This window comes from Dermacentor albipictus, unplaced genomic scaffold (genome assembly GCF_038994185.2).
Source record: "Dermacentor albipictus isolate Rhodes 1998 colony unplaced genomic scaffold, USDA_Dalb.pri_finalv2 scaffold_23, whole genome shotgun sequence".
NCBI classification, from domain to species: Eukaryota; Metazoa; Arthropoda; class Arachnida; order Ixodida; family Ixodidae; genus Dermacentor; species Dermacentor albipictus.
Window position 1 is genome coordinate 3358847 of NW_027225577.1, and position 27942 is coordinate 3386788.

At 42.6% G+C, this 27942-nt stretch overlaps 1 long non-coding RNA gene across 2 annotated transcripts; it reads right to left on the reverse strand.

Moving 5' to 3' along the window:
• Positions 1-4188: 4188 nt before the first annotated feature.
• LOC139052446 (uncharacterized) lies at positions 4189-27605 on the reverse strand. 2 transcript variants are annotated; one of them, XR_011509909.1, is made up of 5 exons: positions 27175-27605; positions 22716-23055; positions 17470-17526; positions 14990-15302; positions 4189-7037 (listed from the first exon to the last, which is right to left on the reverse strand). It is a non-coding gene; the product is annotated as an uncharacterized lncRNA (long non-coding RNA). The 2 variants fall into 2 exon arrangements; XR_011509908.1 differs by lacking the exon at positions 4189-7037 and having other exon boundaries at positions 13796-15302.
• Between the last annotated feature and the right edge of the window lie 337 nt (positions 27606-27942).

A 27942-nucleotide genomic window follows, 5' to 3' on the forward strand; every position in this document is an offset into this window, starting at 1 on the left:
AAAGAAGACGTTGCGGCGCAGCGAATTGTCGAATGGTGAAAGTTAGATTTTGTTACTTCTTTTTTTGCGGAATGTAATGGGCCACGGGATGCTTCAGTTGCCGGATACTCTTATATTATTGCGATAGCATTTATATGGACATTCCAGGCACATTCCTGTCGTCACAGTCACCCTCATGCTCCGTATAAAGTCGAAAGGCGATAACATGGTGACCGCGTGCTGTATGTCTCTCACACTTGACAGGTCGATCATAACAGGGCTGAGTGTGTGTCAGGACAGTTGAGGTTGCCTTTCCAGCTGCTGAGAGAGAATCTCACTTGTGGCAAAGTTAGGGCCTCACACCAATGAGCTTACTATCAGGTGATAGAAATAGTTCATATTCGAAAATATTTACTTCTGTATGCATCTATTTTTATTCGTATTTGAATATGTTTGACACAATTTGCAATGGCCCTTACCATTTCCTTGAATTCGCTGTACATTTTACTAACGGCTCCCTTCTGTTTTCTTCTTGAATAAAATAAGCACTACTCCTCGCTATTCAAACTGGATTAAGTCGTTATTTTTTAACATGCTTACTAGAGAGTGACAGCATCGGGCGACATGGTGTCAGTCTGTCTTTACATAAAACAGAATTCTGTGTCGCTCAGGGAATAAATTTTGCAAAGGCACTCGGGAAAAGCCTGGAAAACTCGGGGAGTTTGGAAACGTTAGCTTGGTAGACACCCTGAGTGACCCATGTCGGCGCGAAAGAGCTTCGTTGGAAAGAGGCATGTATGTACGTTGGCACATACTTTGACCCATATTGATATGATTGCCTTCAAACCCTGTTACATCAGCACAGCAGCCCTATGCAGTAACCATTCGACCTCACACTAATTGTCACATGCACGCACATGCACACACATGCACACACACACACACACAGCTCCCAGAAAGTGTGCGAAGTATCCTGAGAATGCCAATGCATTAAAACAACACATCCTGTGTCCATCACTGCCTGGTGTACTGAAGAATTTGCAAGCATACAGCTACACGCCTGTTCTCTCAAAGATGAGTGATGAGAATAAACTAGAAAGGCTGAAATATCACTGAAAAGGGGGAGCCTGGGAAAGTGCTCACGAATGATGTCCACAACTTGTCCTATGAACCAGACCAAACAGCGCTTGCCATCCTAAGCCCCAGCTTAAGCTTTGATTCTGGTGCAGCAAATGATGTAAAGAAGATTGTGTGGGCTGCAGAATATGCCACCAGTCTGGTCGACAGCTCCCATTGGGACAAAACATGTACACGAGTAGTGGATATATCCTTTTGAAGCTTGGAGTAGCCACCACTGCCTTGCGTCTGTCTCTGCGCAAACATAATGACATGCAGCAGCGTGACTATCATCTCCGGAGCAGGTGAAGAAGACAGCTCACGGGCAGGCAGCGCGAGAATAGAACACGCTGGTGCTCGACCCGAGCAGCTGCGGTGTATCGGCTTCTCCAGAGATCCCGCGGTACCATGGCTGACCAGCCTAAATAAACAGTAGCCATGGCAGCTACCTCTTTGTGCCACCTCCCACAAATTGGTGACCCGGACAACCGAGCCCAGCCATGGCAGCATCAACGCACTGACTCTACCAAAGCGTGAACGATGTGGCCTCACGCAGTCTGGCAGACGTCCCGCGGTTGTAGGGTGTACGGGAATTCTACACTGACATGCCAGACATCTTCCAGCTGTACAGACACTTCCGTATCTACAAGGTTCCAGCTCCGGCTGCGTTCTAGGCTCAAGTTGTCATTCCCCGGCCCGATGTCTACGCTGACTTGTGGGCAGCCGTCCTTGCTCACTGCACCACCTCGAGCGCTCAGTCACAGCAGCTCTCGTCATTCGAAGCGTTGCGTCATTCCGCGTCTTGTCATCCCTGCGTCCACCCATGCCGATCGTTAGCAGTGCTGGCCCCAGCATCAAACCTCTGCTCGTTTCGTGAGCCTCTTCTCGAGCTCAAAGGCAGCTGTGCAACGATTCTTTTGAAGGAAGTCACTGGGCCAAATGCAAACACTTTTGGCTATTCTACGGCTTGCTGCTCTCCTTCCTTGGACATTCCCGCAAGCTACTGCTTTCCTTTCGGGGGCACCTCTCTCATCACCGGCTCTTCCACCAGCTCCACTAGGTGCAAATTTCACTCTCGCACGCACAGTAATGTTACAAGCACAACCTTGGCGATGCTTTCAGTGACCACTGCAACCCTGATGCTATCGGCATTCAAGGTTTCACCGCAAGCAGCAGCAGGCGAGCCTTATGATGTCCTGTGCTCGCACCTTCTGCAAATGCATGGCCTACCAAAGTTCTGCAGGAGCAGTTCTGCCATCTGTTTCCTTCAGCTCAAGGATCACTTCTACATCAAAAACGCGAGTGATTAACACTTGCGCTATCTCCATGCAAGTCTCGGTCTGCCAGATGGTAGCTAGCTCCGACTTCTACCAGGCCCGGGCATCTACGAGAGCCTGCAGCAGGTCGTTACTTCGCACTACGGTATCACTGTGGCTGCGCCTCGCTCACTACCTATGCTGCTGGTGCTGCCTGGTAAAACTCTCCCGTATTGCACAACCCTGACACTACTAACGACGCCACCATCCGCACACTTTACCTGGACTCCTTTACCTCGACTTTACAATTGGACTCTATTTCAACCATGCTTCGCACTAGGAGGGGCACCTTGTAGCCGCGCGACTATCACTCCAAGGCTGGTGAACAAGACGACAGTTTTTACGGGCAGCTAATGCGAGAATAGAACACTATGGTGCACTCGACCTAAGCGGCCGCAGTATAGGCTGCTCCAGAGATCCCGTGGCACCATGGCTGGCAGACCTAAATAAACCATGGCCTGGTGGCTACCTCTTCATGCCGCCTCCCACAAATTGGCGACTTCAGACTTCCGATCCCTCCCACAGCCATTGAGAAACTATGGACATTGTGACACTGCCAGCAGACAAAGGAAACACTATTATTGGACAAAATGATGGCCATACTGAACGAAGTTGACACGTATTCCTGTTTGCAGCAAAATCCCATGCCAAAGATATATGAGAGCTAGAGGTTTTCCTAGCTGATGTTTTCAGTGTGCTGCCTCCTCAGCATACGCCATTTTATTTTCAATGGCTCTGCGACAGTAGATCTTCCTCTGCTCAGTACACTCTGCCTAAAATCCACAAACTGGATGGAAAGTGGATTTTACCTGCTCAGTTCTACATAGCCAAATTTTTTGGATTACATCAAACCTCTTGTCAGTAGAAGCAGCACCTACATCTGGAATGCCGACAGCTTCATCACGAAGGTCTAAGGTGCACAAATTGACTGTGATGTCATTGTTTCCTTTGACGTTACGTTGCCTTTCACAAGTGTTCCTATTCTACTTGCTGTAGATGAGGATTCTGTCAGCTTTGTGCAATGAAGGCTTACCGTGCACTAGCACCATCTACTCTCCCAATATTAGCATAGACAAGTATTCCTTCTGTCCTAGAGGCAAGTGAAGCGATAGCTCACATCCCTCTGCCCGTGCGACATACAGATTGCCCGTGCACCAAGCCGAAAGCTTCGACATGATCTCATGAATGTGAAGGATAAATTAAAGAAGGAAAAGTTTTCTGATATGGTTTGTGCAATTCCTTGCATGAACTGCACGTAGGCTTACATCAGTGAAAATGAAAATTTTGAGAGGTGGTTCAAGCAGCACCAAAATGTCAAGCAACACGCGTCATTGAGTGCACTTGCTGGACAATGTGTTTTGTTGGATCATAATATTAAATGGAATCAGGCAAGTGTGACTGAAAAAAAGAGAATCTAAGCATGCATCTTTATCTAAAGTCGCTTCTCATTCAAACTGTGGCTGACACCCTCAACTGACACGAAGCTAATTTGCCACCAGTGTACACTGGGTGTCCCAGCCACATTATACGGTGCACTTGAGCGAGTTTTATCGTCTTTTAGTCTAATTGTGAACAGCTGTAACATAAATATTACTAAATCTTTTGTGGTTGATGTTTGTCTTCGACTTTCATTATGTTTCATCCTGACCTGACACCATTCTACAATACTCCCAATGATTTCAATGAGATCACTCTAATATAAAGAATTCAAACACACAATGGAAGGCAAGATTTTTTTTTTCTGGACATGTTTATTGACATACCATGGGTTGTAAGGCTGAACAAATAGTTTATGCCCTAGCAAATGCTGCCACAGAGTCTAGACCGTTATGATGCCATTTCACTGCATTGTTTTATTGATTTGATGTGTAGAAATATTATGGGCACCACAGTTCTCGAACTGCGGCTTGGAGCCCATTTTATGTTTTAACACTGGGCACAACTTGGTCACTAGCAGTAATAAATGCAGTCATTTGAGCTCTACTGGCAGAAACTGTTCTTCAAAATCTTGCACAAGTGCCATGGGAGCTGACAACTTAATGCACGGCGCAGGATGTGGCCCCAGCATATGGCACTGACCTTGTCTGGCTAGCACCATGCAAATGGATAAAAAAAGGTCAACATAATGGTGCTTGTATGTATACAGAGAAACAATGCACAGTGACCAAATACCAGGGAAGCTTGTGCAAGAGATTTTTATTTGCTCGCTCACTCATCAAATAAAAAAAATACGAAACATCTACAGGGACGTGCATATTTTGGTTAAATCTTAGAAAATTGTTTTGTGCTCACTGCTGCTCTGTTGTTGCTCAAATTCTTCAGAAAAATCGCGTTTTAGGCTCTATGTTGTTCTATGTAACACTTGGGACAGTTGCGTGCCTGTTATTTAAGGGAACCCCCCCCACCGCAATTTGCCTTTGTTTATGAGGATGCAAGCTGTTGTCGAGACGGCGCTAGCACACACTTGTGTCGCTGCCTACTGGCAGCTGCAGAAAGCAGCTGTTCAGGGAAGGTTGCCATGTGTTCCAGAGGAGTGGGTAATATGAGACAAACCTCCCTGAACAGCTGCTTTTTGCAGCTCCCAATACGTGCCTACACAAGTTTATGCTAGCCTTGTCTCGGCAGCAGCTTGCGTCTTCGTAAACGAAGGCAACATTGAAGTTCTTTCATTAAAAAAAAAAGCACTGATGATTACGATACTCCCTAATGTGAACTTTGAGTGTAGCTATAGGTATACATGTTTTAATTTCTCTATACATTAGGTGAGGCAAACAATCTGTCTCATGGCACGTTGCAAACAGAGTGAAGTGTGGCGTGACTGCTTTGTTAATCTGTAGGTCGTGAGAGGAAGCGCGTGGGTGATGCATGGGTGCGATTCAAAGCAGCCATCGCAGACAATCCCTGTTCATGCAGCACTTTGTTTCCATACAGACGCGTGCTACTCTGGTGCCATCTTGTAGCCATTGTTGTCGCAAAACCCGTCGTGCGTGGCCCTAAGCTTTTATTCTCTCGCTTTCACCATACCCTCCTCCTCTGCTTTCCTCCTCGCAGCTGCCACTTCTTTCATCCCCCGCCATGCTCTGTATTCGCTCTCATCTTTTGCTGTGCTTGTTTTGCTCGTTTACGAGGTAGGGTGCCAATGCCAATGCTTGCCGCAGGAATGGGCACCTAAGATCTGCACTCTAAAACAGGTAAGTCCAGAGTGTTACATTGAATGACGTAGACCCTTAAACGTGATCTTTCTGCAAAATTTGAGCAAGAACAGAGCAGCGGTAAGCGCAAGACCCTGTTTCTAAAGTTTTAACTGAAATATGCATCTCCCTGTACAACCCTGTATTGCATGCCTGCTTGAAATATATATTAGCACAAAGACTTCATGCAAACATTTCTAAGGCATCGCTTCCGACATATTTATGAAATTATGTAGTGAAAGATGTTTCATAAATTATATAAGAATGCACGAAAATAAACCCTAAAGACTTTTCGCTTTATCAGCACACATAACACATTGATTCTAGCCATGAACAGAGTGCAAGCCCTGCATTAATCAGCCACCACAATCCAGGCAAGCAAGATGCACTTCTAGTGGCGTTATTAATAGATGCAAGCTGTATAAGGCAAGCGGGCCAGTGTAGGACTTCCAATGCATTGGGATAATAATAATAAAAGCTGGATGCAGGTGAAAAAAGAAACAGAAAGAGGCACAAAGCATATGTTAAGTTTGACGATGACCATGCAGTTTAAGCTGAGCGGCACAAATGCTACTTAGCAAAATTACAACAATATGCTCATTGCCACAAATAGTTACCAGCTGATTTCATGAATGTGAAAACTCATGAAAACCATTTTGTTGTGTTCACTATCACATTATAAATTGGTGGAGCTTGCATGCTTTCAAAGACCAACAGTGGATGACCTTGAAAAGGGCATGGAATGGTAAAGTTTTGAAGACTGAACCATTTTCTGTCACTGTCAGCACCTGTTTCTAGTTTCGTACTGCCAAGAGAAACAAACTTAAAAAAGAAAAAGAGAGAAAAAGAAAGGAAAGGCTTTGTTGCTGTTACACATTTCCTAAGGCAAAAACACTGCAGCGGCAGTTTGACTTCAGAGGTGATTGGGACAAATCCAGAGGAAGAATTTTCCACAAAGTAAAGCGATGAATGGATAAAAACAATAAAGACAAAATTTTACTGGACAAGCAGTTGTAATATTTTTCAAAAATGCATCATGTGCTTAGTAATGGCGGTAGCATATATGACCAAGGTACAGTGCTACTTCATGCTACTCTGCCAAAATGCACTGGACTCCACTAAGTCCTGCATTGTGAAAGTGCACATGGTAGTTCTTTTGCTGTACCTACAAGAATTATCAAAAACCTCTAATCACTCACCAGATGGTGCTAGCAAGGCAGTAATTTACACAAGTTGTACATAACTTGCAAAATGAATACAGTTTGAAGTTGCAAAACAAATAGTGTGACTGTGTATAACTCCAAGTTCCACGGTGGCTCAGCGGCATTCTGCTGCTAAGAATGAGGTCAAAGGTTTGATTCCTGGTAGTGGTAAGAATCGAAGTGCATGGGGTGCTTACTTAAAGAAGCCTGCAAGAAACGGGAGCCTCTGATCACTGAAAAAATGGAAACAGCAAAGCAGTCAGTGATGAATCGCATTTTAAGTTGTGAAATGAATGACGCAAGCTGACAATTTGCTATTGGTCACACGAGAAACAATAAAAGTTCAGCTGGAGCTGCACTTTCTTTCTCTGACATTTTTTTTCTTCCCTGCAAACAGCGAGTGTAGCACAAAACAGAGCTTGCCTAGTAGGGAAAGTGGAACACTTACAGCGGTTATAAGCAATTTGTGTGTACACGCTTCCACGCAGAGAAACTGGCCATTGCGGCCTTCACTTTCAGCAATCAAGTACACATCATCCAGATTTGGCTAAAGTGATAAAAGATCATGAAGGATACGTAAAAGGAGTTCAATGCTAGGTCAAAGCCTGGAACTGTCATGACCAGCAAAGCTTTATTTACTCGGGACAGTTGCATGCAGTTCAGCAAAACTACTCTGCAACTGTAGCATGATAAATGAAACTGCAAATAAACGACACACACGTTAGCCAAAAGCTACGGGTGCACCTGCGCAATTTCTTCAAATTTACATAATTTAACACAAGCCTACTATAGCAATGCCATGCTTGCACATGTACAGCTGGCCACATAGGTTTAAATCCTGTGTCGAAGGATTTGCAACAAAACTGAATTCCTGCACAGCCTGGGCACACATACTTCAATGCAGTTTCAGTTAGAAGCAATTTCTCCGACCTACACAGTGACACATTAAACCAGAAGCGCTAAGCTTAACAGAGCAGAAATTCACATTTGTCATAGAACTCGTGTCCTGTAAACTTTTGTTGCCAACTGCATACACATAACTGATATGAGCCAGCACACAATGGGCAATTGACTATGAACATTTTGGTTTCTCTGCATGCTCACAATCTAGTCAATGCATGGCTTTACAAACAGCATATCTATATGCTAGTCTACTTGCAGTCAATCTCCTGGCAAGCACGAGCCTAGGGCACACATCCCAGGTCCAGATTTTATAGGCAGGCTTTAATTATCACAGATTGACAAGCAACGGTTCATGAACAGTGAAATTTCTGCTGCCTGCTCACTGAATGTCAACCACATGCTGTAACAGACAGTAACGTACAATGATTTTAAAATTTAAAATGACAATATTGCTAAACAAAGTCGCAGTTGAAAGAAAGCAAAAGCAAAAGCCTGCTTGGCCATGTCAGTACACTAGAGCGTCAACACGTTATCAAATGCCTATCCATTATAATTGTTCATCAGAGCTTGCACGATCTTTCTGTCTCACTAGGAGAGCAAATAAGGTACTATACTGCAGAAATTCTGCCGCCTGCAACTGGCTGGCTTCTTTTTAAAGATCAGTGGATGAGAAGTGCCAATTGCATGCACTGCACACCAGCAGTTGGAACTGTCAGTTCTAAATTTGACAACAGATGTACAGTAAAACTTCGTTATAACGAAGTTGAAGTGGAAGCCACAATTGCTTCGTTGTATTCATTACTTCGTCATGTTCATTTTGCATGTACTGCAGTATGGATCTCTATGAGGATTTCATGGGGAAATTTACATGCTTCGTTATACGCCGTTTCATTATAACGAGGTCTGACTGTAAAAGAGACACAGAAGTATGTGCTAACAAGAAGCTTTGCCTTAATTCTCTAACACACTAAAAAAAAACATGAGACTGAAGTTTTGTCTAAAGCTTTCATTTTCATCTTTCTTGGTCGCTTAATCACCAAACCTTGCTTAAAGAAAGAATGTATATGGAAAGACACAATACTGCATAGTCAACAGATGATACGAGCTGCTGTTACGGCTTTTTTGTTTTGGCTAGAAGACTGAGCCATTTGATTTACACTACAAGAGCATGCAAGTGAAACTGAAAGGCCAAGTAAACGACACAGTGGTGCAGCCGGGGATAATGTGTTGAAGTGAAGTTAGAGATATATAATGTTAAAACAAATTTTCAGGTAGCTTAAATACGAGCACAGTTCAGACGGGCAGAGGGGATGTGCGACAAGGAAACAAAATTGGAATCGCCACATCAGAGAGAATCAAGGTTGCCCAAAAGACAGCAGTGGAGCTACCCCACTGTTTTACAATAATATTGCACCGGAATAGAACCTACGGTGCGAGCATACTGTGGCACTTGAGACCACACTCAGGATTGTGCAGATAACACTCTGACATGGAGGGAGGTGCTCTTGGAGAGGCATGCACTTCCTTGTACATTATCAAAGCTGTGGTTGGCCTGACTTTGAAGTTGGCAAACAACTAAATGTGCAATGAAAAATGCACAGATGCCTAACTGGGAAAGAGTTTGTGTGGCTGCAGTGGCCAATCACATTCACTCATTTCTGTGACCCCACAGCAGAAACGAATTTCTTTTGATATTGGCATATGTCAGGAGCTATGTTTTGGAGTGTGGTGGCACAAAGGGCATAAGAAGTGAGGTATTGTAAGTGGAACTTGTAATGAATTGTTAGGTTGTCAATGAGTATAGCTGCAGTTTTTTCACCAGTTCCACATTATTGTGAAACGGAGTATATAGTGATGACGTTAGAAAGTGAAGTGATGCAACCACTTATGAATGAAAGGAGGTCAAGACCACGAACACAACAGTGAAAGTATAAAAGGCAGAATGAGTGCAGCATGCACACAATGAAAAAAGATTAGAACTATATCACCAGAAAGGAAATTACGGTTGCAGCTGGAAAGAAGATGACACAAGGTTGGTATAGCAAGACAGCTTTAAAAACCATATCAGAGCCAAAGGACCCTCAAAGCAGTCACCTAAGGAACCAATGGTTGCAGAAGCCAAGGAAAGAACATGGTAGCTGAAGTATTCTTTTTAGTATTGTAGAGGCATTCATGAGTTGTGTTTTTGATCCACATTCAAGATTGTAGGGATAAAGGAAGAGAAGGAATGTAGAACAGAATGTGCAATTGGAAAGATCAAAAGAGACAAGATCCTCATGCTACATGTAGTTCTCTACCTAGAGAGCTGTATTGGTGGCTGTTCTTCTGTCCACATTCTCAGATACAGTTGAACCTCGATATAACAAACATGGGTGTAACAAACATGGGTACATTTGCTTTTCTTTTGCATAGACTTGATCTGGAATTTTTTTGCCAATATTTTTGGAACGTTTTTTTACTGGTATGTGCCCTTATAACAAATATCGGATCTAATATAGGTATTATCGTGTCAGATGCTGCTACTTTATATATCAAGATTCCACTGTACTTATGAGCTCTTGTTCACAAGCTGGTCTTGACAGCATTATCCAGAGATGCACTTTCTGGCGATGGTGGCAGCTACTACAGTGGTTCATTTACCAGATGTGGCGCGAGGTGAAGCAGAGTAGAAAAAGGGAAAAAAATCTCAACAAAAATAACTAAGCTCATCTCAAGCAGTGGTTATAGATTAAAAAAAAAAATGAAACATGTGACAGAAATACGAGGTGTAGCTGTGTAAGGTAACACAAGTCAAGCCGGAATTGCTGCATGGCTGCCTACAAATCGGAAGTGACAAACCATCAGCTATACTCGATGCTCAGACACAAGCAAAAATGCACTACGCTGTCACTATTTCAACTTGCACACTAGCAGAAAGATGATACAAATACATTAGCTACTATACAGTTGGCCAACATACAAATAGGACCCTGCTGACTTTACAATTTGATCCAGTAAAGCATTGCAGAAATGTGCTCACAATGCAGGTTCACGATTGCTTGCAATGGAAGCAATTTGTAGACCTGTACAAGAACAGAGCAAGGATTGCATGATAAATAAGAGTAAATGTCTAATAAAGGTTTCAGAATATGTGTAAATGCATATTCCCACTCCCAGTTTAAAAGTAATGCGTACAAAATGCTAGCCTCACATGCTCTACTATAGTACAGAGTTGTCATTTACACCGAAGATAACTGGAAGAAAAATAGGTGTGCAGGCAATACTGCGAACAAAATAATTACGAAAAGAATTTTAAAAATAGTTTAGAACAAGTGCAATGTTTCTCCATACATTAATCAAAGCATAACTAATGTAAGCAATTAATCAAAGCAGATCGGCCTTTATTTTCTGCTATTTGGTCAACTCGTGGTGCCACTGTCCACTAAAACATGATAGTATGTTCACGGTTCAAAGCCATCAAAATTACATGTGTCCAAAGTGTCCACGTTCTCAAATCTATGGCTGCCCTTGGCATTACTTAGTACTTTTGGCGGTACGTGTTGTATCAGCTTATTATCAATGTCTCTTCAGAAGCTCACTGTAATGACAAAGAAAGAAAGAAGAGATTGCTAAGGTGTATTGCAAAGAATTGCAAAGAATAGAATCTCACCAACATTGTCCATATAAAATCTCTAAACAACACTGAAGCAGGTGAGCAAAAGGAATGAAATATTTTGGACCTAGCAGGTGGCTGGCTTCATCTTTAATGTAAAAATGAATATTGTTGCTACTTGCTTCTAAAGTGTTCGAAAAAAGCTTTGAGATTTTTATCCACTGGAAGCACGAGGCATGAACTTAGCTTACCTTTTCTTTTCTTTTTTAATTTTACCAGCAGTATGCCTCACTCTGCAGCCTTGCAAGACTCATTGTTGACTGTGTAATAAACTTGTTGATTATTTCACTAATGTTTTAACTGCAATTAATTTATCAGGCCATTCAGCTGAATTAGTGTGTGCCAAATAAGGCAAGTTAACCAATTAAATTCCTGTATGCACTTGTTGGTTTATAGTCTCTGCATTTTGGTAACTGTTTTCTTAACTGAGCACTCTCAGGAGTAGACATTCTGAACTATGTTTAGTTCAGTCTGCATACTACTGGAATGACCACACATGGCCTATTTCCTACAGGTATGCACTTGGTGTATACTCATACCTGTCAACCTATGAATTGCAAAATTCTTAAAAATCCTGTTGAGATCACAAAGACTTAGGGGTGGGGGGTGGGTAACATTCATTTTTAGATCACAGCGACATTTTCAGCGACTTTGACGTTGCTGGTTTGGCTTGCTTCAGGAACCTGTCCGAGTACAGTTGCTTGAAAAAGGTAGTCCTCTGGTATATGGCATCTTCTGCTGCCACAACAGGGCAGCTTAGGTGCCATCACAATTACTTTAATGTGCACATTTTCTGAATCCTGCACTTTTGCATTCAACACCTTTTTCGTAAACAGAATCCATTTTTCGTAAAACGATGCAACATGTTAAATCATAGAATGGACTAACATTTCTAAACATTATTAAAAAACTTGCGAGAGGCGACAGGCATGCAAACACGATTTGAAAACTATAAGATGCTTACTTTATTTTTTGAAGTTGCACATCTGAGCAATGGGCACGCTTTAAGGGAGGGTGTAATAATCACTTGTTAGGCGTGCCATTCTGATTGCCCCGCTATGCTGTTAGCACTTCCTGGATGGTTCCTTCCCTTCAACTTATCTTTCCAAGAAAATCTTCGAGCATGACAACAAAGTGAAGAGCTACATCAACCAGATGCCACTGCAGGATTCTTTTTTTTCTAGCAAGTTGTCTTTTTGGCTCTTGGCATGAATGGGACAGTCATGACGAAACAAACCTCCCGAAAGTCCATTAAGGATAATGGACACTGTATACTGTGCTATCGAAAACTTTACACACATGAGAGAAGGGAGAAATGAAATTTACACTATTAAACTTTGCAGTCTCAACCAGAACCAACAAAACCAGCCAAGCTGGTGACTCTCATGAACTTTAGAATGGACCTTCTGTAGCTGCATAGGCTAATTAGTGAGGTTATAACCACAGGAAGTTGAATTCATATGCTCAGAGTTTAGAAGCTGGAACTCAAGACTAGAGGGCCATAACACTGACACAATCTTGCTATGCAAACTTTGGATCTTAGTATGTTATGCAGAAGACTGCCACCACCACTGCATAGTGCAACTTATGAGAATCATGCTGGTGCAGTTGCTACGTTCATCAACATATTTGTGCTTCCTAAATAGTGCTCACTGACTGCATTAACACGGCGAGCTGGGCGAGTTGGTGATTGAACATGTTCCTATGGGTGGGCAGCGCAAACCGGACAAAGGACGAAAGAAAGTACACAATACGAGCTCAGACTAACAACTGGTTTACTATTTCAAGCAACAGACCATAATATAGAGAAAATGTAAACATGTGTAAAGTGACGTTTACAAGGGTGTTAGCCTATCTTGCCATTAAAAAAATAAGTTTCTTTATCCTGCAGAGCGATAGAGGTCTGGCTGACATATGCGCCTCAGTTCACATGCATGAAGTAGGCCTCTACAATCTCGCAGTTAGTTTAATGCATATTTTTATAAAATATTTCTGTTTGTTCAAACATGGGTTTGCATGAGCAAACTCTACAATGCGCGCGCGGCCAGATTAGAACCTGAAACAGGTTCTAATCTGGCTGCGCATTGTAAACAGGTTCTAATCTGGCCGCACATAGTAGAGTTTGCTCATGCAAACCCATGTTTGAACAAATGGAAATATTGTATAAAAATATGCATCAAATTAACCGCGAGATTGTAGAGGCCTACTTCATGCATGTGAACTCAGGCGCATGCGTCAGCCAGACTTCTATCACTCTGCAGGATAAAGAAACTGATTTTTTTGAATGGCAAGATAGGCTAACACCCTTGTAAACGTCACTTTACACGTGTTTACATTTTCTGTATATTATAGTCCGTTGCTTGAAATAATAAACCAGTTGTTAGTCTGCGCTCATATTGTGTACTTCCTCTTGTCCGTCGTCCGGGTTGCGCTGCCCACCCATAGAAACATGTTCACTGACTGCACTGCCTGTTATAACCGCAGTAAGCCCATCAAAAGTGATAAAGCAACGGAAGGTAGTGAAGAAGTGCTGAGATGTCAGTGGAGAAGAAAAGTGCGATGAGAAAGAGAATCTTTGGTGAGCGTTGCACCTTTGACTACTGTACAGCGACAATGAAAGCAGTGCTTCACTGCACAAAAGTTGCATTGGTAGCCCTCATGTGAACAAAAGGTGCTCGTGATGCTGCCTTTGATAAGTTTGTGTAGTCATTGTGTAGCAGCAGCTAATTCTAGTCACAGAAGTTAAAGGCAAGCCATCAGCTGTCACTGCTCTGCAGTCATTTTGTTTCGCAGCTTTGTGACCTGCCGATTCCTCTTGCTTTCAGTGCTAATGGGGGGGGGTGTGAAGCAGTAGCCACTCAAACTAGCAGGGACAAAATAATGTTTAAAAACTTCCGCAAATGTGTGTTAGCACACGATAGCATGTGCTGCGGCATTTGCAGCATCTGTGTTATGGCATCTGCATTAGACAACAGATGCTGACACTTTATCCATCTCAGTGGCTTTGCAACGCTACAGTCGAACGATGTACCACACTTTACAGACAAAGGCGTGTTGTGCATCTGCCCATCACGGGTTGTTCCTGCACGCCAATACAAACATGGCAGCAACATAGAACAAGTAAAACAGAAATTGCAAGGTTCCGGAGCACCTTTCAGAAGGCTGACAAAAAGGCCGCTTGAAAGATTTTCTAGTGCACTGAAAAGCACACAATGGCACTGTGTTTCAACTAAATGGCCACGCAACCGTGCACAATTGGACATAGAGATCCCAAATACTGCTCAAAAACTGGCTCCAAATTAAAGAAAACACTGCATGTACTATCAGACAACGTGACAGCAGTTCATTGGAAAGGAGAGAAAAAGGACCTAACAGTTCATTTAACGTGGTTTCTAGTCAATCAGGCAGTACACACTGGCGTTACATCTCAGTAGAGTCGGCTTTAGCACACCATGCAGTTACTCAACATGTCCCAGACGGTGGATGTATGACAGCTGCAAATGAAATTTAAGACCTCCTGAGCCCCAAGACAATCTGAGAGCAGTTTGAAGGCAAAGAAATGCAGGGGAGACCAAAGGCATGGCCCGACTGTGAAGCACTACACGAGAGGGCAGGCAAAAAGGTGCTCACGAGCACTCCTTGGCGTGCCTCTCGAGGTGCTTCTTGAGGTGCTGTCGCAACACAAATCGCTGTCCGCACACCTCGCAGCCGTAGTTGCGCACGCCTGTGTGCACCAGATTGTGCCGGTTCAGATTGCACTTGAGGCTGAACTTGCGGCCACAGATGGTGCAGGCAAATTCCTTTGGTGGCTGTGCCAGTGACATTGATGCCTGCCGTGTGCTTGCTACTAGGACGTCCGAGACAGATGTAGAATTCAGGCCCGTCGATGATGACGGAGACTGCTCGTTGTTGGCACCAGTCAGGAAGTAGTCAAGAGAAGGGACTGCATATTGAGCAAAGAGATTAACAAATGAGACCTCCTATGCTAGTGAAGTGTACACTTGTCATTAAAACACATATACATAAACAAATCTCAATAAATCTTATTGTGGGGTAAGTGGGTTCGTAACGCTTAGGAAAAAGAAAAAGATTTTGCATAAAAGACAGACAAGCACAAGAGCAAATACCCTCTTGTGCTTGTCTGTTTTTTGAACAGTGTTTTCCTGAACACAAACAAATGATCAGCCTAAGCTATGTGCAGCTATAGTGACCGACTCTCAATGCTGCACACTGCAATTTATGAACGTGCTGGCTTTCAGAGCGCAGGCCTTTCCCACTCTGCATTTCTTGATGTGGTTTATTAGACAGTTATTGTTTACCGGAACAGAATTTTAATCCCAACTCATATTAACCTTGGCCTGTCACACTTGGAAGCACATGTCACAGGAATAATTTTTTGCAAATGACGAGATATGCAAGTTATTTTAAGTGGGAACCGTACTTCTAGGCTGGGGTCAAAATTACATATCGCACTTCAGTGACTCCTCTAACTCGAACTCATTTTTTTGCAACAGCAGTTCCTCTCTCAAAACTCTCTCCCCTCCGTTCCATTGCCTCTAAACTTGTGCATAACCCCTGCAACTCTGATCAAACCATCCAACTTGAAGGGATCAAGGTGCCTTTCCAAGCCTCAGCCCCAAGGCTGCCTGTGGTGAGAGCCTTTTTGCCAAGCTTGTTATCTGGGAACCATCACCTCTTCAACAACATGGCAGACATGGCTAGTGCACTGGAACTACTTTCCCAAGCAAACCATGCTTCTCTCTCCCTGGCGTTGAGTCGCACGCCACTACAAGGCGCCCTGATTGGTCTCCCCATAGTCGCACATGAGTGCACACTCCCCCGAATCTGTACAGCTGAGCACTTCTTCAGCACTTCACTGCAGCGGATGCTCCGCAGACCTGCAACGAGTTGGTTATGTGGGACCTTTACTATTGCAGCTTGTTGTGCTCAGTGGACCACTACCTGCTTAGCCTAACATAGCAGCCACAAGTACTCGATCAGTTTTCCAGTGAGCCTTTTTGCCCGCAACCGTGACTGTCATGCTATGGTGTATCCTGTGTTAATAAACCAGTGCTTGCTGGCGATCTGACTCCAAAGCTTTCTTTGTACAATGTTGGAGAGTTGATGGACCCTGCCACAGCATCCTTTGTGCGCTGTAAAGTGGAGGAGTGCCGGGCCTTTTCCTGACCATCATTCAAAGGGTAAGCATTGTACAAACCCATCTCAACATTACTGACACCCCATGTTGGGCACCACAAACTGAATGCAGCAGCAAAAATGGCAACACCACACTGAAAACAACAATGATCTTGGTAGGACGAATGCGACAGCACAATGGGGCCATAATGATGATGGGAGCAACACAGTGTGACAACAGCATGGCAATTACTCTTTGTCACTGACACCTAAGAAAGTGAAGCATTGTTTCAGTGAGAATAAACTGGAGAATGACAGATGCAGTGTGTGCCAACCATTCAGCGGGAGAGTATTGCAGGCTGTTACATTGAAAATACATATGCAGACACAACTCCTCTTCAGGTCACGTGGGCTACAAACTCCACACGAACTATGTGGGGGCATTGTACAATGAGCATCATTCGTAATTTTCATTCCATTCTTGTAAAATCTCTGTTGCGATGGAGGCACCACCCAATAAAAGTCCCCATTGTCCCTTCTAAAGTGGAGCAGTTAAGTCGAGTGAATTGCAATGACTGAAAAATAACAAAGGCATACAAATTTTGAATTCTACATTTTTCAGAAACGTCGCTGATTTACAGAAATAAAATAATGTAATCACACAGATTAAAATTCCACTGCTTCTTTTTTGCTGTAAAAGCTTCAAGCGTTTGAAGTTCCATGTTTGCTGCGTGCAATGTTGCCAATGCCTACACATAAATAAAAAAGCGAGCTCACAGGTCTCAAAATTCTGGTAAAACATTTTCATGAGTTTTCCAAGTAAACTGCTGCAGGCATGCTAAATATTGGTGATAAGCTTTCGAGTGAGCCACAATAATGGTGATTGTCAAAAATCTGTAGCCGATTACTTCAACATTAAAATGCACTCGCAAGACAGAGCCAGCAGGAGTGGGCAAATGATTCCCACCACTCACCACTGTAAAATGGAAACTCTTGCTTGGGCAAAGCTCGACTGACTGCCCCTCCATTTCCTGTAAAACACACACCAATGAATACAGTGAATACAAAACAAAATACGGGAGAAAATAAGCAAGACGACAGCAGCAAAAGATGTAGCAAGGTCAAGGCCACTTTAAAGCCATAAAAGCAATGCTGAAGGGGGAGAAAAATAATGTGATTTTATTTTAGTTTTGAGAATTTTACCAATCATGTGACCCTATTCCAGAGGCTTCCTTGAAGGCAAATATAGATTCCAATACAAGCAAATACAGCCGCCTTCCAATGTGTGCAACGCATACATCAATTAACTCCAAGCAGGGTTATTTGGTCACATCAGTAACATGATGAAGTGAACGACCATGCTAGCTGATTACAAGAAAGGGATTTGTGGACATGAGCAGTGGCTTCCAAGTAATAACATTTATTGATGATGGCAAACACTTGAATACCTCATAAAAAAGAAAAAGAGATGGCAGATCGAAAACTAGGTATACTAACAATGAAAAAAGTTCATTTGCACATTATCGTGACTTATGCACAACAAATGTGAAAGCTCTTTGGCAGATAATGTGACGGTGCAAGCTCACACATGCAGATCTAGTTATATTCAATTTCAGGCTGGTTCAACAATTTATTGGATGATATTGTTCTGTGTTGCAGCACTTTCTTCACACCAAAGCAATGATCTACATGTGAAACAATGTAATGAAAGACATACCTGCTTTTCTTTCCAACAGTTTTGTTACACTAGCATGAGCGGTGGTTAAGAGTTCATCTATGCTCTGGAACATACTACAGTGGAACCCGGATATATTGAGCTCGAAGGGTATTGCGAAATAGTTCGATATATCAATAACTCGATATATAAATTAAAAATTTGGTACAAAGTTATTCAGGGGGATTTTACAGCTGTTTTTATACACAATAATTTGTTATATAAGGGTTCGATATGCCCAGGTTCGACTGTATGCGGCCATGGAAAGGGTACCATAAGGAAGAAGATGGCTCATCAAGTGCACGCCCCATATAAATCCAAATGTTTGATTCTAAGCATGGCATGTGCAGAATAGTGAAGTGCTGACAAGAATAGCCATTGCAAACAGGGTAATGAAGTAAAAAATTTTCCCAGCTGAAAGTACACAAATAGTAGTTCAAAGTTCAGCTAGCGCAGACTTTAACAAAGGAAGGTCAGGTTCAAGAAGGAAGCATTTTAGATATGCTCATGTATTGTGAAAAATGAAGCAAATCAAAAAGCAAAAAGCCCATGAAGTCTGATAATGAGATAAGATCAGCATGTTGGAGTCATTCTTACTCAAGCACATTCAAGACAACAATGCAAGGCCCTTCTGGGACACTCAGTTGCATGTCATAAACTAGACAATAGAAGAAAATGCCATCCACAAAATTCTCTGTAGCAGACTTCACAGGCTGAAAAAGTCATTTATGCACCATTCCACAGCAAACACACAATGCACTTAAAGGGGCCCTGAACCACCCCTCAGGCTTGGTGAAATAACATAGTTCGTGGGTAGCATATACTGCTGTGAACATCACAGCCAGGTTTTGCTGTCAGGCTGCTGAGCACGCGGTCGCGGGATCGAATCCCGGCCACGGCGGCCGCATTTCGTTGGGGACGAAATGCGAAAACACCCGTGTACTTTGATTTAGGTGCGCGTTAAAGAACCCCAGGTGGTCAAAATTTCAGGAGTCCTCCACTACGGCGTGCCTCATAATCAGAAAGTGGTTTTGGCACGTAAAACCCCATAATTTAATTTTTTTTTAGGTTTTGCTGCCGTACGCGGTGCTTGGAGCTCGCAAGTGGATCGTGAAGTCACCTTACTCTCAAACACTCTCTTTTCGACAGAAGGCCCTATCCTCATTCTCTTCGGGATGCTTTATTTTGTCATCGGATGCTTTATTTTATCATTCCCTTAGGCAGCTGCTATTGGCTGATAGCCGACATCAAGCTGGGGTCAGCTACATGGCGCAGATACCGCGGTCGCCATGGGGTGCCACCACGAGTCCATTGGCTAAGTGCACTGCGGCTCACTAAAGACAACTGCATTTGGCTTATGTTTAGCGCATGTAGGCCCCAAAGGCAGAAGTTGTGGCGTCTCCAGAATGAAATTTAAACTGAGTGCCATGGTGACATTTAGAGAGTGGAGCGTTGTGGGCACACCCCACTGCACCGTAGCCTTCACAGTGCCATGAATTGAAGGAACGGGAGCACAGCAGAGGCTGTATTCGATTGTCAGTACCTCCGCTTCTGCTGGACGCATTGAAGTATTTTTTGCAGCAAAGTTTTCTGACATAGCCTATTTTCACTTCAAATGCCTTTTTCCGCTTCGATAAAGTGGTCCAGGGCCCCTTTTGGAACCACTTGGTTTAACCAAATTGCCACTTGCACTATAGCGAACAACTGAACAAGGATTCTCTGCAAGAAAAAACCCAGCAAGAAAGGTCCATGAGAGCTCAAACACAGTCATTGCTAATAAAGTGTTTTGTTGTTTTATTTATCTACACTTCAGAATTTCCAAATATTTAAAATTATGTTTGCTATATCCATTTACTGACATTAAGAAAGACTGCACACTTACAAAAATAACTGCTTTTCATAGCCCTCAGAACATCCTTGCAGCAAAAGAATACCTGGCAAACGGAACAAATGCTTGTCTTTTGTGACTTTCAGGTAACGCATTTTCTTCTATCTCTGTGATCCCATGAAGAATGCATTGGAGAGGTGCTACTATACGCAGTATTTAACAACTCTTGCAAAATGAAATTGTTGTTGCAGTGAATTTTACACATGGGTTCTTTGCATAGCAAAAGAACAATTTCACAGTGATCAGTGAAAACAAGCGCCCCATTTGTAGCAGCAGTGCGGTGACTTTGAAAATGCTCCAGCATTTTTAAAATGGTGCCACATGTGCACATAATATTTGAAAAATTAGAAAATATATTCCAAAATATCACTGCACACAAAAATAATTAACAGAGACATGCCTTCACACAGAGCCTGCCAGTGAATCAAAATATCACGTAGCAAAATACAGCACCACTGGGCCCAGTGCCAGGACAGACTCGAGAGCATTGGGGGGATAACAAAAGCACTTCAGCAATTGTTGGGGATTCTCCACATTTTGTGAACAACTTTAAGGTGAGAGTAACACTTTATAGCCAATAATGGTAAATGCAAAGCATTTTGCCAGGATGCTATGTGTGTGTGATCAAGTGAACTGCACTTGAAAGATAAGGCTGAGCACATTGCTTGTCGACTAGCTCATGCTCAAAGAGTTGAAGACGCTAACTACCAATGCTGTTGTGAGCAACGAAATTAGACCTACACAGGCAATGCCAATATGTGCTTGGAGTTCACTACATCCGGCTTTAAGTTTAACATAGGCAATGTATTGTTGCAACACACTTGTTGAAAAACAGGAAATGGGACTTGGCACCAAAACAAGTCCGGCTAGGCAATAACTGCTATGAAGACTCACTTAATAAGGTTTCGAGGCTGGTTATGAGGTTGGTACCTCGCAACTCCGTTGAACTACAGCCAAACCTCACTCCAATGAAGTTGCATTTGACATAAAATACCATTGTTATATCAGGTATTCATTGCAGGCGCATATTCATTACATGCCGATATATCGGCAGGAAACATTTTAGATTTCAATTTAGTCCATTTATTTGGTTATTTAGACAATGTATATGATGAGCTTGAGGCTAAAGGCTGAAGTGTCTGACGAGGCCTTGACCGACTTTACTTCGTTGTGCCCAATAATTTGTTACATACATGTTTGATATATTGGGGTTCAATCATATTACATTAGCAAAAGCAATTTTTGAGACATGGTAAGTAGTACAAGTCGGTGCGAGGCTGCAAAAGAAACTTGTCCTTCTCTTCGTCTGTACCACCGCCCATTCTTCAACAAGTGTGCTGCGACAATATTTTTCATTGGGGATGTCTGCAGTTTTAGCAGTTCAACCAGAGGAATACATAACTGTACCTGCCTCTGTTATAATTTTTCACTATATTCATAAAGCAGTAGGCACAGTGGGTGTTGACAAAGGCTTCAGAGAATAAAGTACAAAGGCATTACAAAATTTTTTGCCTGTGTATCATTTGGGGGCAATGGTCATCAGAAATTGTGCGACGATCACCAACAAGCTCACAATTATGTCAACTATGACTATTTATATATTTACTAGTTTCCTCGTGAGCATGTTCGTGTGCATTCAGGGCCAGGCAGTGCTCAAGAAATCCTAAAATGGCATTCTGCTGCTAAGCACAGGGTTGCAGGTTCAATGTCAGGCCACCCTCCGAAGAGGGCGTTATGCAAAAACACTAACTGATAGTGCTTTCGATGTGCATTAAAGAACCCTAGATGGTTGAAATTAATTTGGAGCCCTCTACTACAGCACCTCTCGTAGACTACGAGTTATTTTGGGACATTAAACCTTGGAAAGAAGCTAGCATCAGTCACATTATGTCTCTAAATGCGTGACAAAACACAGAAGCTCGAGTAGATTACTTTCCCCAAAAGCCCTCCTCATTCAAATTGGGACATGGCTGCTAATGTGTCATGGGGCATCGGGGTATCCCACCACACATTTTGGGGACAGACAATTGTAGTCTCGGAGGCTCACTGTAAATGGACATGCATTTAGCACTGGCCAGCTTCAATTCCACATTACATGTGTGCTGAAGTTACAACTGATATATTGGTCAGTAAAACTACTTTTACTAATTGACTTACTGACAACTGTCATGTAATTCCCAATGTCTGCAGATGCAAATAATGAATTCAGTAAAGGATGGCACTAGATGATTTGACATCGCAATTGCGCTATGTAGGACTTGGAAAACAAACATTAAGGCAAAGGAGCACACAATCATAATGTTTATGTGATTTCCTTCATCCTAGTGCATGTTTTTTCACAGGTATCACAATATGATGCATTGACAACAAAATTGCACGTTTATCTCTACCGCACTGCTTTCAAGTATTTATTTTCAGATGTAACTCAGATTCCTGCTATCAGGCACTATCACGAGAATAGGCATGTCATTGAGAGCATTGTGCACTATCAAGAGCACAGGCAAATTATCAAGAGCATAGAAGGGACTTGCGCATGTGGCTCTGTCACAGGTGTGTGCAAGGGGCATGGCAAGAGCCTAGTGAATAAATGGGGCTAGGCCAGGGTAACACCGACGCACCCAACAGTGCACTGTCCAGCTGGTGTCTTCAGGGGGAGGGGGGGGAGGGGCAATCATTCCACAGCCCGTGGTGCCCCCCCAACTGGTACCCCTGCTCTGCTCTTTTCAAACGTCTCTAGAGCACGAGCATGCAGAGTTTGGAGGTGCCTTTCGAGATGATGCTTGTGTAGGAATCTCCGGCCACAACAAGTGCACACAAAGGATCTCTCTCCGGTATGAGTAAGCACGTGCTTTCGCAGGTTGCTCACACTGCTATACGTCTTGCCACATGTTGAGCAAGTTCTGTTGTTAATCGGCACTGTCGGCCATGGCTGTCGTCGCCGAGGCCCACGAGGAAAAGCTGCACATGAGAAGCAATACGTTTCTGGTTAGCGGACATGCTGGCCTGAAACTTTCCACTCTACTCAGGCGCAGAAATTCTTAATGGCTACATAAAATACCTACTCAAACCAAAGACTAGTCTGAATTCAAGGCTAATAGCGTAAAAAACAGAGGACGCAAAAAAAGTTTCCTTTAATGCAAGATGATTGATAAAAATATCAACAGCAAAATGAACAAGCATTTAACAATTTTTGCAGTAATTTGAATCATTGTCGATCTGCCGCTGCATGGCACCTTGGATACTCATCCAGCCTATTTCTTAAATAATACTGCTTGAGTGTAGACCACCATGATGGTCAGTAGCATGTGATAGAGCGTGTTGGCAAAAAGCATAGAACTTGTACCTTTGCTCGTGTTGTCCCCTAGGCTGTTCTCACTGGCATAGTATAGCACCTGTAGCTGTTATCCCCGAGCATGCTTTACTGTCATTTTACGATAGCAGAGACATATAGACATAGTTCACATTTTTTTTATGCCATTAGCATTTACTACATACAAGCAGTGGGAAACAAAAATGATGCATGACAAAAGTTAAAGAGCTAGAATGTTGAAACTGAATGGGAAAAGGCAGGGAAGGAATGTCGCTTGCAGATGCTACTCGAGGCAGATGGAGAGAAGGTCTCATTTGGTAGTTGCGCTGGTATGCTGGTATGATAACAGGGCATTCAATTCCTTCTACCTCTGCCAATAAGAAACCGATCCGAAAAATTATTTCGGTAAACCGATCCTTAGATGGCATTTTAGAATTGTCAATGCGTAACTAAAATTTGCGATGGGTTCTGTCGAGGGCCCTTTAAGGGTGGCAAGGGCTGCATAGCACTAATCAGAACAGCCTAAAAGATTATGCAATAGCATGAGCTTTGTATACATGCCAACACTCTAGCCTATTTCACGATGCACTCCATTATACTGAATGTTTGGCTGGTTTCAAGATATTAAACATTTGGATGGGTGTACAGTTACTTTTGTTAAGCTCATTATTTGTTGGCATCTGTGTCATCAGCCAGTTCCTCATCCTGATCACCTCACAATGCCTGGTTGCATTTTACTTCTACACCACCCACATTCATTTCCCTTCGATTCACCTGCAATTCCTGAACCAGTTCACAAGGTGCTGCACCCTGCCATTCGTTTCCGCAACCTCCAAACCCATGCCGTTTGTTTCAAGAAGTGCAACAGTGCAGGGCTGGTTCATAATTTTTCTGTGCCCTCCCTACTGATGGTCCTGACTTGGCACAGACATGCAGGTGCAAAGCACCAGTGCAGCAGATGTTGCAGCACATGGGCGTGAGTGTCACTGAAACCTTGCTGCATCTGTGCAACATGCGGTTTTTGTTGTTTACATGTTTTGATGCACGTGTGCACTATCATGTTTATATTTGCCATAGCTTGAGATTAAGTTATTCTGCTGATCAAACCAAAGTTATTTCAGATTGAACATGTCTGTTTTGAAATGTAGGTGCTGGTGGTTTTCTTGTATATTTATTGCCCTGCACAACTGAAAAAAAAAGAACATCTTCTACATGTTTGCCAACGAAGACACACCAAGTCCAGTCCAAGATGCACACATCGCACATGCTGCTATCAGAAATATCCTGTTCAATCATCTGTAACGTAGGAACAGTTGCTTTTTGCTGTTTTCCAAACCAAGCACTTCAAAAGTGAACTTATGGTTCAGAACCCATCACTTAACCTTTCAAACTTATTTGGCCGGCACCCATTAGGCAGACAAACATAAGGCCTGCATTGCATCTGCACTTTGACATTAATTTCGTGCGTAACGTTGTTCCTGCAGAGCTGAACATGAGCTGCACAATTTCTGAACTGAAAATGAAATGAAAATGAAACGCAAATGAACCGAATGGACCTATCATCCATAGGTCTGGTCAGTGTGTTTCATAAGCACTGCATAATTGTTGAGATTAGCAGTAAGTTGTCTCAAGTAGCCCTATCTAGGTTGCCATTGGTCTTTTCAGTGTGTGGTTGATGCAGCTGGTTGGGCAAATTAGTGCTAGCACTCCCTTGGTTACCGAGTTACTGCACTTTTTCCAATTCCTGCCTTTGTGAAGACACTGTTTGGTGGAAACGGATAGACTACACAAACCATATACATAAACCTCACTCTTCAAACTAAACCCTCGAGCTTGTGCCAACTCCAGGGCTTTACAGCGAGCACATTTATTTTAAAGGGCAGGAGGGAAAGGGGGATATCTCATCTTAGATTAAAGTAAATATTGCATGTCACATCAGCAAGTTTCCACAGAAGTGAAGCACAAAGAGGTTTTAAAACTAAGCATGAAGAATAGGTACATTTTTGGCTTTAACTTGGTAAAGCCAAAAATGCACATGTAGAAAAACTGGCAGAAATTATTGTGTATTATTTCCTTGTCAAAATTACAAGAAACTGAACACATACACATGTGCAAAAAGTGCCAAAAATTAATGATGAGTTAACTCGTCCTTGGCACCAAAGGATCCTCATTGCGATGGTGAGTTATCTTGTCATCGGCAGTTATGTGGTTAAACAAGATCATAAAATACATGCCATCCTTGGTTTACTGCATACGTAGATGAGGTAAATATTTGAACCTCTGTGTTTGGCAAGTTTGGAAAGTATGCAGGTACGAGATAAGTGGCACCTAAGTGTTTTCTTTTAATTTTCAAACTACTTGGCACTGGCTGAAGTGAAAGCCATGCTGGGAAGAACAATATGAAACATAACTGAATTATTAATGTGCTGCACAATATGCACAAAAAAAGAAAAAAAGATGAGAGGACAGAATGCAGTCTGCAAACTAGTCCACGAGAAAGTATTAATGAAACATAACTAGTGCGAGCTATTCACAACAAAGAAGTCCTCGGTTAAAAGATAAAGATAATCAGAAGTAGCATGAAGGCTCTAAAGTGGATTTAAAATTGAACAATAATAGTGAAATCACTCAAACTAAGTGTAAAGTCTTTAAGACAGGCACTGAAATGAATTTACGGCTGTTGGTAGCAACATGATAGCCTTTCTATTTGAAAAAGGTGCAAATACTACCTGAATGGCTTCCACATGTGCTAGTTATACTCGCGGGTGTATTCTCATCAGGTTGTGTGTACTACCACTCAACTGTATACTACATGCTGATGGAGCATCAAGCATTTTCACGCAGGCATTGATGGTGCCATGCCAAGGTCTTACTCTCAGGAGCACCACATCCACTTTTTGACACTGAAGTTTATACATGGATATGTACCAAATTGTTCGATTTAATTTTCTAAGACACTACTGAAGTAATTATCTGCTGACAAAAACTATTTCTTATTTAAAAGTTTATCATTGCCACAGCCCATCCAATGTATGAGAAGGCAAGGGCACTGGGGACATGTTAAGGACAGTTTACACCCTTCATACAAGGCAGAACTAAACCCAACTGCTCCTTGATGCACTTTGGATGAGAAAACAACAAACTTGAAATAAGGCAACTTTGTTATAACGAGCACCTTCCATTTGCACAGATGGGCTGGATTTAAATGGAAATTTCAATAAACAAAGTAGAAGTGTATAATTAAAATTTGTGATGCAGCATCCTGACGAAACCAGTTGCTAAACATGTCCCAGCTTAGCATATTTAAATCAGTCATGCTAGTGTCATACGTGGGCGAGTATAGGACGAGCAACATGCGACATAGATTGTTCGCTCCTGTTCAAGTTTAATTCTGGCCTGATTTAAATGCTTGTATCAAGAGATGATTATTTTTCACACGTGAAGAAAACTGCTACTCACATAATCAACAGGTTACACAATACTTTCCAAGAGTGCATATGCGAATGCATACATTCAAAGACTGCATATAACAGCAACGACAATAAAAGAAGCAGTTCAAGTCTTGTCTACACTTCTAGGGTCAAAATTTTAAACAAGAACAATAAAGACGTGCCCAGAATAGTCAGTTGACCGTCACTACAACAGCAAGCTGACAAGCTTAACTGTGATATCATGCGACCACAGTTTGCATACACCGATCAGTAACTAGCAGCAGAACAGCACATAAGTAGGTAAGTAAATGCGATATGAAAAGACGCATTGCGTACTCGGCATCTACATGAACGCTCGGCTGATGGTCGAATACACTACTCAATTTAGGTGACAGCACAGAAAAAGAAGACTGCGAATGTTAGAACACCAACAGGAACACAGTTTAGAATTTGTCGGGTGTAGTACGAGGCAGATGATGTTGCCAGTACTGAGATATCTCCTTTTTCTGAGACAGCGTTTATCTTCTCGCAGACCAGCGCCCAGCGCCGTTCGTGTTGACATTGTCGATGGTGTGACACATTCTCTAGAGCACACATTGAGAAGCACTAATCCCACAATGGTCACACGATGACTTGATGCTACACCGTTAACAAGCGCACCGCACGGTAGAAGAAAATCGCACATCAATTTTGGGCATTCTATGAAGGCAATCACAATGAAAAGCTACACATCTCGAAGATTTTCCAAAGCCGCTAGCCGATCTCAATGTTGCCTGTCGACGGAGTTGTCTGCGGCTACGAGGTGTTAATAAAGATTAGTAAAAAGTGTCAAAACATGAACATAAGGACGAATTAATAAAAAAAGTATTTTCAGCCTGAAATAAACATAAGACGATAGATACTAAAGGCAACTAAAAATTTGAGTTCGTCGGAAACAGAAGTGGCGCTGTCATCGCAGGCGATGCAAGGATGCAGGTAAAGAAGTACCGAGGAAAGCAGCTGTCTGCCGACCTAGCTATGGATGTGGAGGCTAGCGTGCAAATGCTACTAGAGGGGAATTAAAGAGAGTGAGTAAAGTAAAGGAAGAAAGAGAAATATTAATTT